We start from the raw sequence: 19,432 nt of genomic DNA on the forward strand, positions 1-19,432 counted from the left end.
CACCCCGGTTGACAAGTCTGCCGGGCACATCGGAGATCAATGATTTGCAGTAAAAGGGAGAAAAGCTACGGTCAGCGTCAAAGGTACAATTGCCTAATCGTCCATTATATTCTTGGCGTAATAAACTGGGCAATAAATAAGAACAGCCGCAGTGACTGAATCATCACTTTCAATGGAGCAATCTCTGTCTATAGACTGCAGAGCGAGATGACGTTAAATTCATTCCAGTCGACGAATCCAAATGACAGTTCAGTCATTATCAGTCATCGAAACCACACTTCCTCAATCTCGTCTCCACTTGTGCGTCACCTTCCATTGCCAGCCGAAACAAACGACGCCGCGCGAATGTAATCGCTTTCTCCCGGAGAAAAAAATACAGCAACACGAAGCTCTTCACGCTACCAAATAACAGTGGACCATCCCAGGCGCCATAGATCAATTAATTTATATCCATGCCAACACATTAAAACCGAGTGCAGGTGAAATACAGAATATGTACACCTTCCCACTCTTATGTCAGCGTCCTTGCAGCTGCATTATGATGTGTAAACTCGAGCTGTTGAAATTTAGCCAACAGTGTAAATTTCCATAAAGTGAACCCTCCCCCCCCAAAAAAATTGGTTGCTGAAGTACGGTACAAAGCGGTAACACATGAACCCCGTGGATTCCGAAGTTAGGCTGTACTTTCCATTTTGAAAATGAAGGAAGTCACTGCAGGATCTGCACTACAAATTTACAAACCAACCTATCAATCAATCGAAATCAACCGCATGTCTGCTGACGTACAAAAATCGCCCTGCTGTTTATTTCGGAATCCAATTTAATGTTCCGGTTACCGAGCGTACAGCGCAAAATGAAAACACGCTTAAAAGCCGAATTGCAATGTAGATCCAATTTGTTTGAAAATACACGTTCCCCCTTTCCTCTTGGCTCGACAAAAATGGGGAAAAATCCATTTGTGATATCGAATGTTATTCAATAGAGCACGGCTCTACCGGCTATGCAAAGACTCTCAATTGTCTTGAACGCGTAAAACATCATTGTCCAAAGTGGGACACGGTCGGAGGGAACGTGTTCATTTGTTAAACCGAAGAATATGCAAACCTTTCAAAAGATGGTCTCGCATCAGACTTGACTTATGAGCAAAGCTATCACTACGATCTGACATAATTATGTCCTGACTTTTTGACATGTCTTTTTCTTCTCAACCAAGGGACCTTACAGGTTCCTAGGAGCGCTTTGAATGTGACCTCCTCGACAGTAGAGCAGTATAAACCTTTCTTTTGTTCTGTCTGCATGTTGTTTTGTCAGGGAGGAAACTGGGCATTCCTTACCCCAAAGGACTAATCTCAATCCCCCCCCCCGCTGCTAGCCATGTCTTGGTGTCATAGTAGCAGATTGTACAGCCTTTACAACTTGGTTGCAGTTCATTCGCGCCGAGGACTTTAAGAATTTTCTGAACAAGAATTCAAATGCAGAAAGCAATCAATCAATTTTTTTTAGGGTTAAACCATTTTTCAAAGGGAAAGTTTCGTTAATCGGATTAAAGGTAAGAAATGTAAGATCGAAAGTTCTTGCAAACTCCGACTTGAACTTCGATAGATAGCAAGATCCCTTGTTAATCGCCAATTTCAACAGACAAAAAGAATTGTGTCTTTCTCAAAAGACCTTGCACTAAGGTTACCCTCGGCAGATGAAGGATTTCATCTTAAATTATACCTGTGCCCCGTCAGTGCTGAGAAAAGTATTCAGTAGACGTACGTAATTACATTATCCGGTGTTTGACAGCTAGCCATAGTTTGCCGACCACAGTTTGTCGTACGCGGGGAAAAAAGTGACTGTTCAGTAGCGAAAAGGGGTAGGCCTACATAAATGCTCACCCAAAAAAAAAAAACCCAAAAAATCCTGTCGCCTGAATCCACTGGATTTAAACTCCCAAATTCATACATTACACTTCCTTTTTCCTCTCGAAATTCAAGCATGTTAGTGGAAACTGGGTAGATTTCAGCATAATATCCTTCACTAGTGATGCCTTTGTAATGCCAGAGAGGTATAAAATGTTTTCTGTACAGTAAACAATTTAAAAAAACCCGAGTTTTCTTGAAGTGAGGGAAGATTTTCAGCCTTTCCTCTGAGCCCCTATCCCCTTGAGCCTCTTACAAGCTCACGTTTTCCGAGCGCGGAAACAGACGCACGAATTCCTGCATCAAGTTTCCACTTCTTGGGGTAAAGGCTTCCCCGGCTCTGATCTCATCAATGATCCCCCAAACGCACCCAGGACCCGTCATCCCTTAATCTAACTCTCGTCTCGGCTGCCGATCCAATTTCCTAGTGTCGAATATGGGAGGCGCCGAACACCAAATACATGATAAATATTTCCCGTGATAGAGAGAGGCGAAGGATATAAATCATGGGGGATCAATCGCTGAGGTTGATCAGTGTGGAATTTCATCGTCGTCTGTTGTGAGCCCCATCTGACAGCCAATTTGCTGAAAAACTGCGGACATCTGAGCTGAAATGATGTGGCCAAACCCCCCGCCATGTTTAGCCTTTTGGACGTGTACTCAGGCTTTTAAACGCCGAAGTGCTTTTTTTTCGACGGACAAAGATGTGTAGTGCAATGTAATATATGCTTACCGGCATGAAGAAAACGAGGACGGCTCTCTCTTCGGGCCGTGCCGGGACTAGACGGAAACTTGACCGGATTCTGACGCGATGGACTTATGTGACCCGGAGGAGTAGTTCATATTACGAGGTCTCCTTGCCAGAGACGCCACGGGCAGGAAGCGGTCGCGGCTGGCCGCGGATTAGCTGCCCTTCCGCCGTGTACCATCTCTTTTTTTGGGGGGGGGAGTTGTGATCGGCTCATGTGCTAAATATACCAACATACTGCAGTGGGTGTGCCATAGTAATTCAGACATAACTGTCAGTCATACAGAGTTAAGACAGGCGAAAGGATAGAGGCATGACGTCATTGTATTGCCATTGGCTGATGTCAGAAGGAGGAAGGATGGAAACAGAAGCGTCATCGTGTTTGCCAAATTACACGATGATGGCTGTGCGTCGAAACGGCGAGGGAAGATTTATGACAGGGGAATGTGGAGGTTGTCAGCAGAATCGGTTGGGGTGTGCGGTAGGGGCGTTAAGTACTTCAGAGCGACACAACATCGACCTTCTTCTTGGTGCAACTTGGGAGATGGATCGAGACAAAATAGACTGGAAACCTTTCCTGCATCTGTAAAAAGATGAAGGAATCTTGCACACTCAACTTTTTTGCCGAAAACGCATTACCGATTCGCACAGCTAGCTCGATAATAAAAATTGACTCTTATCGTGAAGGGGGCTCGTAACTGTGTGTGCACCCTCCAGTGACCTGCACATGGAATCCAAGACTGCAGGCTCGCTATAAAGTTCGATGGGCACGATCACGGATGACGTCAAAAATCGTCAGAGATTTTGCCGATGACGTCAGGAAGTGGCTTCAGGCCGGGCCGTGTCGAAAGGGTAGGTGCGATGGTCGAACCTAACTTTGTGAAGTTGGACTTAACTTCAAGACTTGGAAGCGAACTTAAAAAGACGATTGGTGAGAAAGTTTAGGGAAGGGTATGCGGACATGACGGGATTGAGAAAAAGTAGCAAAAGGACATTAAATTAAGATTAAGAATGAATGAATGGGTGAACAAAAACTAAATCAAGGTGAAAGGAAGAGTGAAAATGGAGACGAGGAAGGAAGAGTGGTTTCATGTGAATGAATTAGAGACGACGCCAGAACTCGATATTCTGACGATGATTGCTACAGTATCGTGCCCTGGGCTGCATCTTCCGTCCTATGAAAATTCTTTTCGAGCGAGAATTTTTTTCATCTGCATAGACCATTCAGGAAGGAAAATATCTGTAAAGGGGAAGTCAAGCACCGGTAACGAGCGATGAATGGTGACAGCCATCTGCTCGAGGGGCAAATGATGTGGGAAGTGTTGCTCTGTAAGGCGCAGCGGTGGAGAAGCTAAACAAAAAAGTCCACGTGGGGGGGTAGCCCGTTGGTCGAAAATATCTGCAGTGTAGGAACCAACAAGTAGCGCCAGTACAGACAATTGCAATCGGCCGGCGCTCACCGGGGAAGAAATATGAATCGCAACCAATGGAATTCATTGCAGTCGACGATGAGATTTTTATCGATCGCAGGATATTGTGTCGATGCTTATACCATATCGGCTGTCCCGGGACTGAGGTAGCACTGCACGGTTGCATAATTATTTAAGCGAGCGCGGCGGCTGACGGTCATTCCTATACTGACGGTTGACCCATGTGACTGGAAAGATGGCTATGATGGTGGTTTCCCCTGAGCATCCTGAGTGTCTCTTTAAGATGAGACCTAGCCAACACACACACAAACATAAAAAAAACCAACGTAATCCAGAGGCAATAATTGGACACCTTCAGAACTCTTGGTGGCAGTAGACTGAGTCACTTGAAATGCCTGGTACCATGCACTTATTATGTCATCTGTTACCAGTACCACAGGTACCAGACAAGATGGATAGATAGATCATTGGTTGATAAAATGGTCATTGATTGAATTACTACCTAGTCTAAGTTCAAGTCTGGACTTGCCAGGATGTGTTTCAGAGATCCATTTTACACTTCTGTGGCCCCGACTTTTTTGGTGTCAAAATGGTGAAAGTTTAGCTGTAGCTGTTTTTGACTTTGATGTTACCATTGTTTAGATGCGGATTTGATCTTTTACTTTATCGTCTTGCTATACCAGGCAAAATAGACATCAACGAAGCTGATTTACACCCTCATTTTGTTGCGCCAAGAAATGATATTATTTTAGATGAATAGTCAGGAGATCAGTGAGATGTAACCAATTTCGACAGTGAATATAATGACAGAAATTTGGGGAAATATTTGTGGCAGTTAAACATAACAATGGGTTCATAATATCATAATGATTAAAAGATGTGTGGTTCTTCGTTTTAGGCTAGGCTATTAAGACAACATAAGAACCAATGCCTCTTTAATTCGCGAAAAAGGACAAACCACGTGAAAGTCAGATCCACTTTCCCATCCCCTCAAAAAAACCAGGAATCTGTTATGCTAATGAAATCATATGTTGGAGTCATATCGATGCAAGGGCCAGCCCAGGTATGATGGCCGTGAGAGCTCTCTTGGGACGAGCCGTGGCAGGTAACATGGCCTGCCCCCTCCGGCTCCGACTTGTTTGGACAGACCGCGACACATTTATTAAAGATCCCGGGGCGGCCCAAGGGGGTCGCGCTCGTCTTACGTCGTCGCCGACGGAGACGGAGAGGCATGTGTGCACCGGCCGCGGCGGGGGTTTGGAAGGCAACATGACACGGGACACGGTGGAGAAGACAGGCCTTTATTGCAAATCTGGAGTCCGGCGTGTGCATGTGCAGCGATTTGTTTTTGTTTGTTACGGACTCTGAATGCTCAAAACAGGACAGAGAGCAGAGGAGGGGTGGTGGCTGTGAAGGGGGGGGGGTCGTTCAGGGCACAAACAGGTCTCTCAGTAGAGGGCGCCCTGGATGTTATGCTTGAAGGCGTTATTGAAGATGGATCACCGGTTTTACTTTAATCACTAATTACTCTTGGCCAGAAACATTTCCAACTTGTACAATGTTGGTAATTCCCTCCACACACTTTTCTTATCTGGTGACTGAACTTTATTGCATACTGGCGCAGTGTTTACATTTGTTGAAAATTTTAAGGTCGAAATCATTCCGAAAAGTCGGACTCTTTTTACCCCCATGACGTCATGCCACGGGCTACGCACCCAAGGATGTTTGTCAAACGTTCCCACAATGTAGTGTTAGGTAAGCACCCCCTAAAGCGGCAGACGCCCAGTTTAGAACAGAACGGCATGCGCCCCCCCCGATACCAGGGTAGCTTGACTGCCCTGTGCACTGATTAAAAGCACGGTTTACAGCACATATTGCGTGCTTGTTAATAGCAATTCTCATATTTTGCTTCGTCTCATGAAATTGTCCTTATCAAAAAACCGAACAGGTGAATTATTCTTCATTCGAACTTTTATTTTTGTCTAATTCAGCTCTCGTTTGGTTTCTTGTGTTGTGGCCCCTTATCGATATCTTGGTCCTTTACACGCTCACATCAACAAACTACACCAAAACCCGATTCCGCTTCGTACCTTTAGCTCTAGGCATATAAACAGAAAGAAGCCCGTGTTGTCTCTGCGCAAATTAAAAATCTTACCACCATTTCGCAGACGGCACCCAAAACCAAAATTGCGACTGTGGCAAGCAGGCGCAGTGAATCACCGGAGCAAGTAATGGAAACGCCAGATCAATGGGCAGTCACAATACTCGGTGGCCTTGCCCGCGCCAACTTAATTACAAGCAAGTGCATTAGACGCGATCAGAAGGAAAAATCTGGGACTGGAAACCGCGTTGGGTCTTGATGAGAATAGCGTTGCGGCGCGCTCAGGTCTTGGGCACAGATTAAGGAGAACACAGATTGCAGCACGGTGTAATGACGTGGCGATCACTGTAAACAAAAATGGAAGTAATTGCCCCCGGGGTATGAAAACTATTGGAAATGAATTAGTAAAAATAGTACTAGATACTGGAAATGGCAGAGCGCAGGGCGTGAAGCTACAGGAACTTAGCCTGGAAGCGGTAGGAGAAACTGTTGGAACTTATGTCTTTTACTTATATTTCCTACTGGAAAAAAAAAACCTGTTCAACATTCGGTTCATAATTTGACAGCTATTTTCAAGATCTGCCTACTTCTGGTGATGGGTCATTTTTTAACAAGACAATAATTATTGCTCCGCTCCATGGGTTATTTAGCAAACACGCTGGACTGCTTCACCTCCTATTTTGCATGCACGTATGGGGCGCCAAACAAAACAATAATTATCTCCACTTGTAATTTCACATCCCCTTTAAAACGGCCAACATTAACGGGTAAGCTATTCGCACTGCCCAGCTTTCTAAAGCATGCACTCAAACTCATGCCAACAACGGAAATCGAGGGTAAATGCTAGGACACAAATGAAACTACATGTAACGGAAACGACCTTGTCCACGATGGAAAATAAGGACAGACATATTCCCACAGGAATAATTTCTTTGCAGGTTATATTGTGCATCTCCCTGGGAGAGATATTTTTTGTCTGTTTTGTATCAGGATTCACCATGCAGTATCCTTTATTTTTCAAACGACCCAACGAATAAATCTAATTATTAAGGAAACGGGGAGAAACAACTGAGGAGACACGATTCAATCACAGACTCTCCGACCGCAAAACCTGTATCCCCCAAAATTGTTAAAAGTAATACATTCGGTCCTTTTTTCATTCTGTAAAAATCCATGGTTAGTCACTGAGACAGAAAGAAAAAAGAGAAAAACAATTTTCTGATAAGCAGGGTGAATCCTTCGTGAACACAAAATGTTAGAAGCAGTGGACGAATTACTGCGCAACTTAGTGCATATTTTGGAGGAACTAAAACAGGAAATTTGACACGAGAAGTAGTGAGTCTACGTTTTTATTTGTTGCATCTCGGACAAGGAAGACGCGATCCGGAAGAGCTATCCAGATGACAGCTTCACGCACAGTATTTTAAGAATGTGGATATCATTTTTAGGCAGATGTTTCGATGGAACTTTGATGCATTTTCCATAAATGACGGCACGCACAACCTTCAGGAACCCGGCACATAAACACATGAATTAGAATCGAGTCTTTAGGCAAAATTTCCAAATTTAATTTCTTTACCTTTAATTTCTGTCGGTATTTATCTCCTTTAGTATGTGATTTGTAAGAAATACCCTTTTGCGTCCGAAGTTGTTTTGATTGAGCGTTATAAAGGCAAAGAAATCCTATAAAAATAGCCGTTTGATATTACATCAAAAATCTTACGGGATTCGAAGAAAGAAAAAGAAAAAGGAAAGAAATGAGGAAAGGAAAAGAATGAAATCGAGACAGGTGTAATTTCTTCCATCTGACGTGTTCGTTTGGGTTTATTGCAAGATTAAGTATGAGCCGGTAAGTGTCATCTGAAATACCACAACTTGAGCGGCATTGACGCGCGACGTACCACGTTCTGAGCTCCAGCTTTTGCAACTATTACGCCTCGACCTTTGCTCAGGAAATCTGCAAGGTTTGCAGTTTGAAATTTAATTCACGGGTTGTGTTGAATAGTGAGCTTTAAAGCTTCATGTTTGTTTTCTCTTCTTGCTTTTATGTTTTGATAGATGGTGCAGGTTAAAAGAGTTCTCGTTTTCGGCATCAAAGGAAATCAGAGAGCGCAAGAGTGGAAAAGATATGATTTCTCTACTTTTCACATTGATGTGCATTTTATCATAAGTAGTGGAATTTCTTAGATTTCTGTTGAACAGAAACGTTTTTAGTTGTGCATGGAGAGACAAAAATGGGGAAGCCCAAGTGACTTGGTTTAATAAGTCAAGATGAATCTCGATTTTTTTAATAAGACAAATTAAGTTAATGGACCTTGGCCAAACGTTGGTCTGGGGGTGAAAGTGACATGGAATAACAGTCTCTCGCATATTATGCACATAGAAAAAAATGGACAAACATCCTCATGCTCAGGATTCTGGAACGACGATGCGATCGTAAATAACAAGTCTACCAGCTCCCCAATAGATTGATGTCCAAGTATTCTCACACTCGTGTACGCCTGGACCGGACCAGGTTGACTCCACGCAGCCAGGAAAGGTTCACCGATGTTTACGCCAAGCAACCGACGAGGCATTGCGTTGATTACGTTATAGGGGGACAGGAGAGAAAGATGAGTGATGGGACGGGGTGCCGACTCCCTGAGCAGCGCTGGTAGTGGTGGTGTCATTATACCAACCGAGACACGCGACCTCGTCTCTCAGTCAAGAGAGAAGCAGTGCCAAACAACCGAGAGCATAACTAACTGTTTCGAACGAGGCGTTCGAACGGACTATTAGGGAGAAACGAGAGATCTTCACTTCCACCTCCTGAGATTGACGCGTGATTAACTGTTCAACTCCACGGCGTTTTAAGGCATTTTTCAGTCCAACCGGATTTTTTAGCCAGTTTACGACACAAGGAGCCAAATCCCAGCGCTTTCTATTCCCCTGGGAGTGACACTGACGGTTTAAACCTCTTCGCCCACTGAAGGCAATTTCCAATTAAATGGAGGGATTGAGAGCCGAGGACAGTGGATAGGCAGTCGGGCCACGAAGCAGGTAAGAATAGGGCTTGAGGGATAGTCGCACCAAAGGTGACAAACGCGCATTTGGAAGATTTCCAAAGTGATTTCAACTATTATCTCTGGGTCAGCAATTCAATAAAGCCCAGCCGTTCAGTCAGAGTCAATTTCCTGGGATTTTAATTTTACCCTTTTCTCGAAGGTTGTGCTGGGGTCAGCTTTGCAATGTTAGTTTGAGGATTTCTTGACGAACAAAAGGATGTGTTTGCCATGTAATATTTTCAAGAAATGATGAAAACCTTTCAGGTTATGGCTTAATAGCGCATAAAAGTCAATACCTAATCTATTAAGGAATGGCGTTTCCTCAACTGAGATTGATTTTGGAGATTTCCTGTTTCCTGTAACTTGACCGCAGAATCACCGGTCTTTGTTATGAAACAAAGAGGGAGCATCGCAAATCATGTACCGACGGCGTGAATACTAAATTAGACACTGACAGCGTGTATGATAGCTTTTTTAGCCTGGGGCGATAAAGGAGTCAGATTCGACAGTGATGAGCTGTTTAATTGCTTGGAGATTGAAGATTGGCGAAAACACGACGGGCGATAAAATGAACACAAATCAATACTCATTGATCTCGGAAGTGTTCTCACAAGCGTACCGAAGCGTGCAGGGTATACGGTTGGTAACTCCGAATCTCGAAACAGGCTACAAGTAAAGATGTATGTGACAACGGCAGGGAATTTTTTTTTGGCGGGGGGGGGGTCGGTGGGACGTCATGGAACGTTTAAAATGTTGGATTTCTAACAGTCGCTGTTAGCATTTGTTTACATCATACCCAACTGCAAAAATCGATAACCTGCTGCCACTGGTTTTTATACGAATCGCAATACACGCCACTGAGTGGTGTGCCAGATGTTACGGTTTTAAACTTGAAAGAGTCCGGAGTCCTTGTGTCTTGAATAGTACTTCTTGGAAAGCGAAAAAAGTATACAACGCAAAGAAATGGGATTCTTCGTGATAACATCTCTGTGTTTTTCTCTCAAATCCTGTATCAATATCAACATTCGGACAGCGTAACTGATTCCATTAGGCAACTTGCCCTGTAGGCAAACCCTGCAGTCCATAGTGCGGCATGCACCCATTCAATCATGTTCTAAGCTGTGCAAACAAACATTCCGTCGGTGGTAAGGGAAAGAAAAACACCCGACCGGAGGGGCTCCTCATGCTGCCGAAATGCCCGCTGCAGCACTTGACGCGCGACATCCGAGCGCGCACGGGCTTCAAGGGAGCTGGAAAATAAGTCAAGAGTTTTTTTCTGGCGGATCTAAGGTAGTATTTTTGCCCGCCCTGGGAACAAGGGCGCGGGGTCAACAGAATGTTGTCGATTATTTAGTTTGGAAATAAAGTCAGTCTCTGATAAAATTCTGTTTTGGCCGGCGAAATTAATATTCTGAAGAGAAAGAGTTTACCTTCACTAGCTCTTTGCACGAATTGCCGTCAATGGCGCAAATAAAAGCGAGGCTACTCTTGCACAAGAGACTCCTGCCCGCCACTACTATGTAGATTGCATTAGAATTCCTTCAAGATGACGAAACTTTCCCGTGCAGCCTCCCTTTCAAACAACGGGGGAAGGACCTCATATAAAACAGGGTTCCAACGTCATATCTGAGCATCAAACTCATGCATGTCTGGGGATCGCATGCCGTGCATAGCACCAGGATTACTTCACGACATTTGATAGCTGCATGAAACATGGATTGAGGGAAAATTCACGAAAATCGGGCTGTCTGCACGATCTTGAAAGCTGAGAGTACACAAACGAAAAGAAAGCCGATAAAGTATCATAACGGAAACTGCAGTGGATTTGGGCACTAATGGAGTGCACTGTCGACAAGATGATCTTGACCACCAGAAGTGCAACACTCTGTCATCTCAGAACAAGTTACAGCATACAGGAAGGAAAATAGAGCAAGCCAGCAGGATCCCGGAATTCACTTGCTTCAAGGTCAGCGCTTTGTTCTTTACTCTCAAAATAACCAGCGATCTGAGCGCGCTTCTTCCGCGATTGGAAGCTCGCATTATGTTTTTTTTATACCGATCTTCGCTTAGTGCATGTTTGCACTAAAGCAGGCATAGGAACGGTGTTATCCGGATGACTGTGGGTGAATAACTCAAGAGAAAGTACTTTTACTAGCCTGGACTGGCAATTAAGATTGTGAGAAAGTGCGAATGTTACCTTGTATGAAGTCGAATACTCGATCGTTTCAGGTCGTGATGTCTTTCTAATTGTTCAAGCATTGATATCTCTCTTCACGTATTGCCGGTTGATGTGAACAAGACAAACAGAAAGACTACGATTGTTGCACGACGAAAACGACCCACACCCCGTGCAGAATTGTTCTGATGCTTCATTTTTAGAACTGTTTTCATTCCTTTTGTATACGGTGTTTACATGACAGCTCTCTATGGCTTGGACTAAGTCTAGCGGAAGTTGTGTATTAGTGCTAGCGCCACCTAGAGACGATATAACCACACCACACTATAACTTGAAACCGCTAGTGATTCAAGTCTTCTTTGGGCCTTAAGTTATGAATGAATTATTTTTTACGGATATCCTACCTTAAATCAATATGGAGACGCTGACAGATCTAGTGTTCAGTGAGGTCTACGTCCGGCATCACCGACAGGGTTTATGCGAAACATGAGATAATCACATTGAGGTGGGAGCACTGGGGCCACCATATTGCAGCGTGCGTCCTTCCCTACTCTCAAGTATCAGTGCCAAAGTACACTGGCTAATTCAATAGAGCGCATCGAATTTCGGGGAATCAATGTTCGTGTATAGTCAGGTTTTTTTTTTACCTTCGAGTTGGGGGAAGTCATTGAAGCATCCGTCGCGTCGGTTTGGGGCGGTCATGGTTGTAGTGTGCCGGTGCGTTTGGGTCACGAGTCTCCCTGGAAGTGGTAAGCAAGTAAGCCTCATCGTTTACTTATATTTGTATCACCGTTGCACTATTGACCAATCAATTATGCACATTGGAGCTGTATGGTGTTACCTGTTTGTCGGTTAGTCACGCAGTCATGTTGGCTGTTTTACCGAAAGTACAGCGAACCTTTGCGATTCGTGTAGAGTCATCGAGTCACGTGGCCAGAATTCAAATCCAGACCCGTGGTTTATCTGTTATTCCCCCACACGATCAAGGTTTGTTTCGACAAGTTCTCGGTATGTTTACCACACGGTCAAGATCAAGCATTTCAGGCATGTGTCTCGCAGTGATGCCAGAATTTAGAATTCCTCAGTCTTTTGACAAGCGGGGTCCCATTTTCCATGCACATGTATTGCCAGAACCTTTCGCTCAAACATTCACACGCAGCTTCTGACGACGTGGGCGACTGCTTTATATGATTGAGTTCTTGCCAGTTGAGGGGGATGTTATTTTGCCTGCATCGAAAACTGCCCCGTCCAATTATAGAATTGTTTTGACAGCGACCAAGACAAACATGTCACCTGATACAGAACCGCTAGAGAATGAATGGCAATTTGGCGACTAGTTCGACCAAAGAGGAAAAAGGAAACCTGAAAGGGTTTAATTAACGCATCGGCCAAGACAAGAACCGATTTTTATCCGTTGCCTCATAATGCGCGGTGAAAAAAAGTTTAGATGTTGCTGTCACCACAGGTGTTTGTGAATTCGGATAAAAGTTGATCACTGTTTGGGCGGCTTTGCTCGTGAGCACAGTCGGTTGATATTTTGACGCGCTAGAAAAGCGACACCGCAGAGGTTTTTATCATTGACTGAAAAATGGCATGCGCTCCCGGAAGGCTTGTTTTGTTGGAATATTGCGGGGCGGCGCCGGGCTACGGTAAAGTGGATTTGAGCAATACGATGGCCATTACAGGACACAAGCCTTACACATGCCCATGGTAACGCAAAGAAATATTGTTTTGAACAATTATAGCCGAGATGCATGATGAAACTCTGCCAGGGAAAGGAGGGGGCATCTCCTTTGATTCATTCTTCTCAGTCGGACAACACTTATTATGTAAAGCACAGAAAATCTAGTTTGTTCAGTAGTTGTAAGCTCCTTTGCTGGGGACAGTTTTGACCCATGAGATTGGCCGGTGATGGGTCAATTCGTGCTTAGTTGAGGTAACCCAGAAAAAATTTATGATCACAGATGTCCACCTGTGACCCAGAATTTCGGGTCACTGGCAGCATCATTTGACACCATTTCTCCGGGTCGTTTAAAAGCTACCTGAGCCGGGTCAGTGTTGTTTGCCTTTACGGCTTACATTTGGCCGCGCTAAGCTGTTTATCATGTATATCTCCCGATGCCATCTGCGTGAGTTAATTGTTTGATTGTTTTTACACGTTTTGACGTTAAATGATCACGAATTTGAGGTATCGCCACTCGTAAAAACTTTAACTCAAGCTGCCTTTACAAAGGTGTTTTCTTCTGTGCAGCTTTGGCTGGCGGCACGTTACAGGAAAAAGTCATTCGAGCTCAAGAAAGGTTGGTGTGAAATGCTAAATGAACCTTACAGCAAGATTCTTTGTCAGACTGGCTTGAGAGTTTATACATTTGTTTAGCTTGGATGGACCTCAATTTATATCAAAATGCAGTTTAAGCTCTCCACTACTTATCGGAGATCTGCTGGAATAGTTGTGGTGCATGATGAATGGATCCATCTCACGCAACCATGAGAGTGTCAGAAGTCCAGGCCAGAGTATACCCACCATCTCCGTATCACCGCAAGCGACACCCCGGTACTCTATATCTTGCGTCTAACAGAAGAGGAAATTTCAAAACATAACTCATGCTGGCGGTGATGAGATAAGCTCTTTGCCTGACTTTCCATTACCTACTGATTCCACAGGTCTCGGTATACCGTATAAACCTGTACATCCGGGAAAGGAAGGAGGGTATATTGGTGTGTCTTTGGATGTCGGCGAGTCTCATGATCGGTTTGTTGCCAAACATGGAGCCTGGGGGGGGGAGTCCTATGCAGCAAATGACGGCGATCACAAGTGGCATATGTCGGCCGGCGCGGCCCTTATTGGATTTACAGATGTCACAAGGTTTTAACCAGGCGGCGGGGCGTTGATCAACTAGCCCCACTACATTATGCAACTGAAGGATCCGATTTAAAAACCACCCAGTTTGCAGTTTGTTGCGTTGCTTCAACCAACCTTTCAGTTATGAATGGTTGGTTCGTTTGTCTCAAAACAGCGCTCTGGCTACGTCAACGCGTCCATTACTTCGTATCAAACGGAGATTTGTCCAAAACAAGAAAAAAAAAGCGAACTCTTGTTTTGTTTTCAATTCCGAGAAGACAATTTCACCCCTTCCTGCCTGGGGCCGGGTGTAGCTCAGATTTTTGTTATTACATGGACTCAATAACAAACTTTGAAATTGCTCTTTCAAATATGAAGTCAGTGCAGTTCCCGATAGGTAGGGGCCTATCTAGGTTTTTCATCTGTATAAATTGGCAGGATGTGATGACCAAGTTCCAACAACAGAAACATAACAGTGGCGGCGATTTTTATCACCCTCTTAATTAATTTTATGTTTTTGTCTTTTGGGCACAAATTTTGAACTCGAGTAATAATAGTATAACATCTGAAGGCAAATTAACTTTAGAGGATCTGGAATTATAGTGCTTAAGTCTTGCATGTGACGCCAAGCAGTTTTCAAGCTTCCCGTGCCCTGACTATTTGTAAAATTTTGTGTACTAAAATTGTAATCATATGAATCGCCTGATTGCTGTGCGCGACTGAGTGTAGATTTCCATGACAACGTCTGCAGGTTGAATAGGCCAGCACTGAGTAAAAGAGAATTTAGAGTTCACTTAAACAGTTTTGCAGATCTCTTTTGATCAACCTGTTTTGAAAACAAAACCTTGAAAACTAACGAGACAAATGACTAGCAGACAGATAAATTGATTGACGACTACAGATCAATGGACGGACGATTGCAGGCTAGGAGTCTTGTCTACAGTAAATTTGTATTGTTTCCTGACGTATTCAGACGTTGTTTGAATTTATACTGTCAATTGGGGTGTTTTTGGCAAGTTGTCTCTACTGACAGTTAAAAACAGGAAAAGCCTGACATATTTCCTCTTGATTGTCGGACCATTAAATTTTAATTACAGCTTTTTAAAGCTGTAATTTTTGCGTCGAGGAGATGTGAAATTTGATTGATTGATTCTTTATTAGTCCTTGAAATGGAGATTCGTCTTCCGTTGGCAAAGAAAATACAGTTACATATAGAATCCTAATGACATCTTTACACCATAAAAAATTTAGACATGACAAGTTGTAAAAATTTAAAAAGAATCATTTGAAACAATTAGCAAGAGTTATACAAATTTATCCAAGGGCCGTTTTTATTTCACTGAAGTACATGCACACGCAAAGACTGCATAGTTCGTTTCCATGTTATCCGATGGCTTGTGAAAAAAAATCACGAGGTTACGGCCCAGGGGCAGATGTAGGGAGATTTCCGGGCGGGGGGTAGTTCCGGCCGGAGATGTTTTAATGTCTCATATTTTGCGGACAAGGGAAAAAGACGATGATACATTACATGACAGATATTGTTTACGATGGTATTGGTGCACTTAATTTAGTTTTTTTTTGATCTATTTTACACATTTTCCCACCTTTTTCCGTGGGGGGGGGTGGGAACGACCCCACCACCACCCAGATCCGCACCGCCGACCTTATGTTCACTAGTGCAGTCGTAGGCACCGCAAAAGTACTGCTGCCATCAAGCGTTATGAGCGTCTCTAGCTGCTATTGCCCACAAACTTGCACCTCTGTAACGTTGGAAGGAAGGGAATTGTCCACTATGGAAATGACTTTTACGATTTTACCGCAACCTTCTCATTGCCACTGCGCACAACAAGAATAATGAGCACCGAGCAGGACCAACAGGGGGCGCAGTTTCTCTGCCAACAGAGGCTCCTTTGGTGGTTGGTTCACGAACGTCTATGAAATGCATTTGCCACGGTTGCAGTGCTGCTAAAAAAATGAACTCTAACATGGCAGTTTTCTACCCGATGAGAGTGTGCTTCGGCTCAAGCCGGGTAACGCACATAAAAACTGGTATTCAAGTCACCTAAGAGGCCCAAAATATGCCCCAAATTAAGGCAAATTACGAAAATGTGATGCCGTAAAAATACACGAAGGGTTAGCCTAAGTTATATATTTCGTCTTTCCGTGTGGCATACCCGTCAAGACAAAGGTCAGTGACAATCAATATTCTCGACACGCTGTATTTGGATGCCCTAGTTTTCCCTGATACGTTGTGAGAGTGTTTCACTTTGAAACGCTGGCATGCTTCACCACTGAGTTTCTCGCATCTGCTGTGTTAATAGAGTTTGGGACGGGACGATCGATATGCGCTAACAGCCATTATTTAACACATTACAGTTCCTTGTGCACGAGGAGGTATCTTCATTATCTTTATTCGGTATTCGAAAATATGAAACCGTTTTGCCCTCTGCGAAAACGTCGGACAGTAGAAAGCATTTCGAAGCGTTAACTACTTGGAAAGGTGCAAAACCTATACCTTTCTTTAAAAGAAAGTGTGCGTTTGTATGGGGATTTTCGATTGAGTTTGTTCATTCACAGAAAACTGTTGATTCCCTTCGACGACTGGCAAAGTCGGACTTCCGTGCGTGGTTAGAACGTATCTTCCTGTCCCGGTATGGTGGCGATAGAATACAGTTCTTTTCTCTTGTCACCTTTCAGCTACAAGCAAAATTAAGTTTTGCTCATGAAGGTATAAGCAACTACATGCATGCATGTATTGTATTCCCCCAAAACATCCATTCGTTCTGCTGGACTTCGGACAAGAATGGACTGGGCTTCGTTAGGACTGAAGCCTTCGTGGACTCGGCTTTGCTCGGCTCGGCTTGACTCGGACAGCGTGCTCGACTACGTCACTGCATAAGAATATTACTGTGTTTGGCTTGTCAACTTCGCGAATCGATCGTATGGACGACAGGGACGGACAGATGTTTATCAAGCTGCTGTTATCGGTGTACCGTTCGCTTGATACGAGGCAGCCGGCTTGTTTGCCATGAGATCTCGTGGATAAACGCGAGTCAAATTTACCTTCACTTGCGGGACAATGACTTCTGCTGACGGAGGTTTTCGACCATAGATTGGATTCAGTCATCAGAGTTTGGTAGCCATCATACTTATAAATTCCAGACTCACGATTTCATAATGGGGTTGTCGTTGTTGCTTGAGAAAGGTTTGGGTGGTGATGGGTACAAAGATGGCGACCTTGAAGACAACCGTAGTTATAACCACTGCGCAGACAATTATTTTACGAATGGAGGCCAACAGGTGGTTATGCTTTGGATGTTATACAAACATGGACATGCATGATGAGACGGTAATGATGGTCCAAGGAATTGAAAAATATTGTGGTGATAGCTTGGTGTACAATTAACACTGTTTGTATGCCTACACACACGCCAACGGTGTTAGATTAGAATTTCGGTTTTGGCAAAGTAGATTTAGTGTGCTTTGTTTTTGGACGCGCCACAGGCAATATAAAAGGATCATTGTTGATTAACAATTTTGATGTTTTTCGTTAAGAATGGCCAAAATATCTGCTGAGTGTATTTTAAGAACTGTTTTCGCCTGAGTTGTCAGTCTGCACTTCAATCCCCTAGCCACTGAGATAATTTCCATAAAAATGCATCGAAAAATGACAAACGTGTTGTAACCTGCTGTTTTTTAATGCAGTTGATGACGTCAACGAAAGTTGTACTGTGAATGCGAAACGAAGAAGGTTGTATACAGTCTCAGTTCTGGTGTTGTCCTTGGTGGCATTGACGAAAGGGGCTGTGATGGCAGTTTTTATGACGGGGTGACAAAAGAGACGAGAATGACGACGGTACTTGAGGGAGAGCCCACCGACAGCACAGTGGCGCAGGTGGTTTTGGCGACTACAACAAGTATCAACAACTCGAGTTCCTCTCTACGCGCTGTGCACGCTTGCGCCCCGATTGCACACGCACTGACCAAACAACTTCGGATTTCCGAGTGAGGGTCATAGGCCCTTTCTTTGTCATTGTCGTTTCATTGTCATTTGCTCTGTACCTGTTTGTGGTCCTCGTCGCTCCGTGGATAAACAAGTCTATACCACGTCCGGCATGGGGGTCAAAGTTCGTGCTCGAACCTGATGCTATTTTTGTCTCAGTCAGTCGTCCCTTCAGTTTTCTACTATGTGTCTACTATGTGTATAGCCGGTGTTCGAATTACCTAGTTTTTAAGGAGATTGACAGATTCAGTTGCATGTTATTGTGTTACGGCGTTTTTTTCACAATAATACATGCATAGTAATTTTGTTTACTGCTAATGGGATAACGAGTCCTAATTAATCGTATCCACTTTTTAAGAAAACTTAATTAGTAAATAAAAAACATACAGATGTTTTCTTGGTTTGAATGTTAAACGTAGCTACCTGCCCTGGACAAATTGATTTAATTAACATGCAATGCCGGGAGGGAAAATATGTTGAAGCAGATGAAGCCAACCCGTGAAAATGAGACAACAAATTAATTGAGTCATTGGCGATGCTTTCTCATCCCAGCTATCAGAAGACTCTGATGGAAATGCCGCTAAGCCATTGGTCAGATTGTGGCGAGGAAGTCACATATATAATCTTCATCTCATTTTTTTAGCCGGTCTGATGGGACAGATTAAAAATGTTACCCAAAATATTACCTACCGACCCTCAAGCACAGATGGGCACAGATGTTTATCGAAACACCGTCGTTCGTACAACCGAGACACAATCTACCGGTGGCGCTGGAGTCACAGACGAGTGGCCAGACGGGTTTGTTTTCGGTACAGCAATTAACGCACTAATTGCTCGTGCAAGAAACGATTAGGACCATTTATCTTGAGAGAGCTAAATAATAAACGTGAGCGGACGGGGGTCTCCGAGTAAAGTGCGGCTCCCTCGACGAAAATGAAACCGATTATGTGTGCCCGTGCAGAGACCCACTGTCTTATTTATTTACTTTGTACAAAAATGAAATCTCATTTTATGAGAATGCGGACCGAACCTGGTGTTGGATTGTGGTAATTAACGACCCCCATGAAAATAAGACTTACTTGCATAGTTACCCGATTGTCGTTAACTTGAGTCTTCTTCGTTTCAAACAAGATCAGATATCGATATGTTACGAGTTTTCGTAAAGATGTTCGCTTGCATCTTTA

At 43.8% G+C, this 19,432-nt stretch overlaps 2 protein-coding genes and 1 long non-coding RNA gene across 8 annotated transcripts in view; 1 reads left to right on the plus strand and 2 right to left on the minus strand.

The window, feature by feature from the left end:
* The window catches only part of LOC110977742 (allatostatin-A receptor-like), a 103,865-nt gene extending 91,929 nt beyond the window's left edge, over positions 1 to 11,936 (minus strand). For both annotated transcript variants that reach the window (XM_087143805.1, XM_087143802.1), the window contains exon 1: positions 11,808 to 11,936. The gene's annotated coding sequence lies outside the window, so the exon portion shown is untranslated. The remainder of the gene's footprint in view (positions 1 to 11,807) is intronic.
* The window catches only part of LOC147797114 (uncharacterized), a 69,005-nt gene that overhangs the window by 25,960 nt on the left and 23,613 nt on the right, over positions 1 to 19,432 (minus strand). The window lies entirely within an intron of this gene.
* LOC110977743 (QRFP-like peptide receptor) overlaps positions 8,656 to 19,432 on the plus strand; it is a 47,746-nt gene continuing 36,969 nt past the window's right edge. For 2 of the 5 annotated variants that reach the window (XR_015427309.1, XM_022232150.2), the window contains exon 1: positions 8,656 to 9,222. The gene's annotated coding sequence lies outside the window, so the exon portion shown is untranslated. Of the gene's footprint in view, positions 9,223 to 10,654; positions 11,194 to 12,043; positions 12,161 to 19,432 lie in introns of those variants that run through there. The other 3 variants (XM_087143807.1, XM_022232149.2, XM_022232151.2) reach the window with 3 other exon arrangements.

The sequence above is a fragment of the Acanthaster planci genome, linkage group LG12, assembly GCF_054643075.1.
Source record: "Acanthaster planci isolate LZ-2023a linkage group LG12, COTS_SCS, whole genome shotgun sequence".
In the NCBI taxonomy this organism is placed as follows: Eukaryota; Metazoa; Echinodermata; class Asteroidea; order Valvatida; family Acanthasteridae; genus Acanthaster; species Acanthaster planci.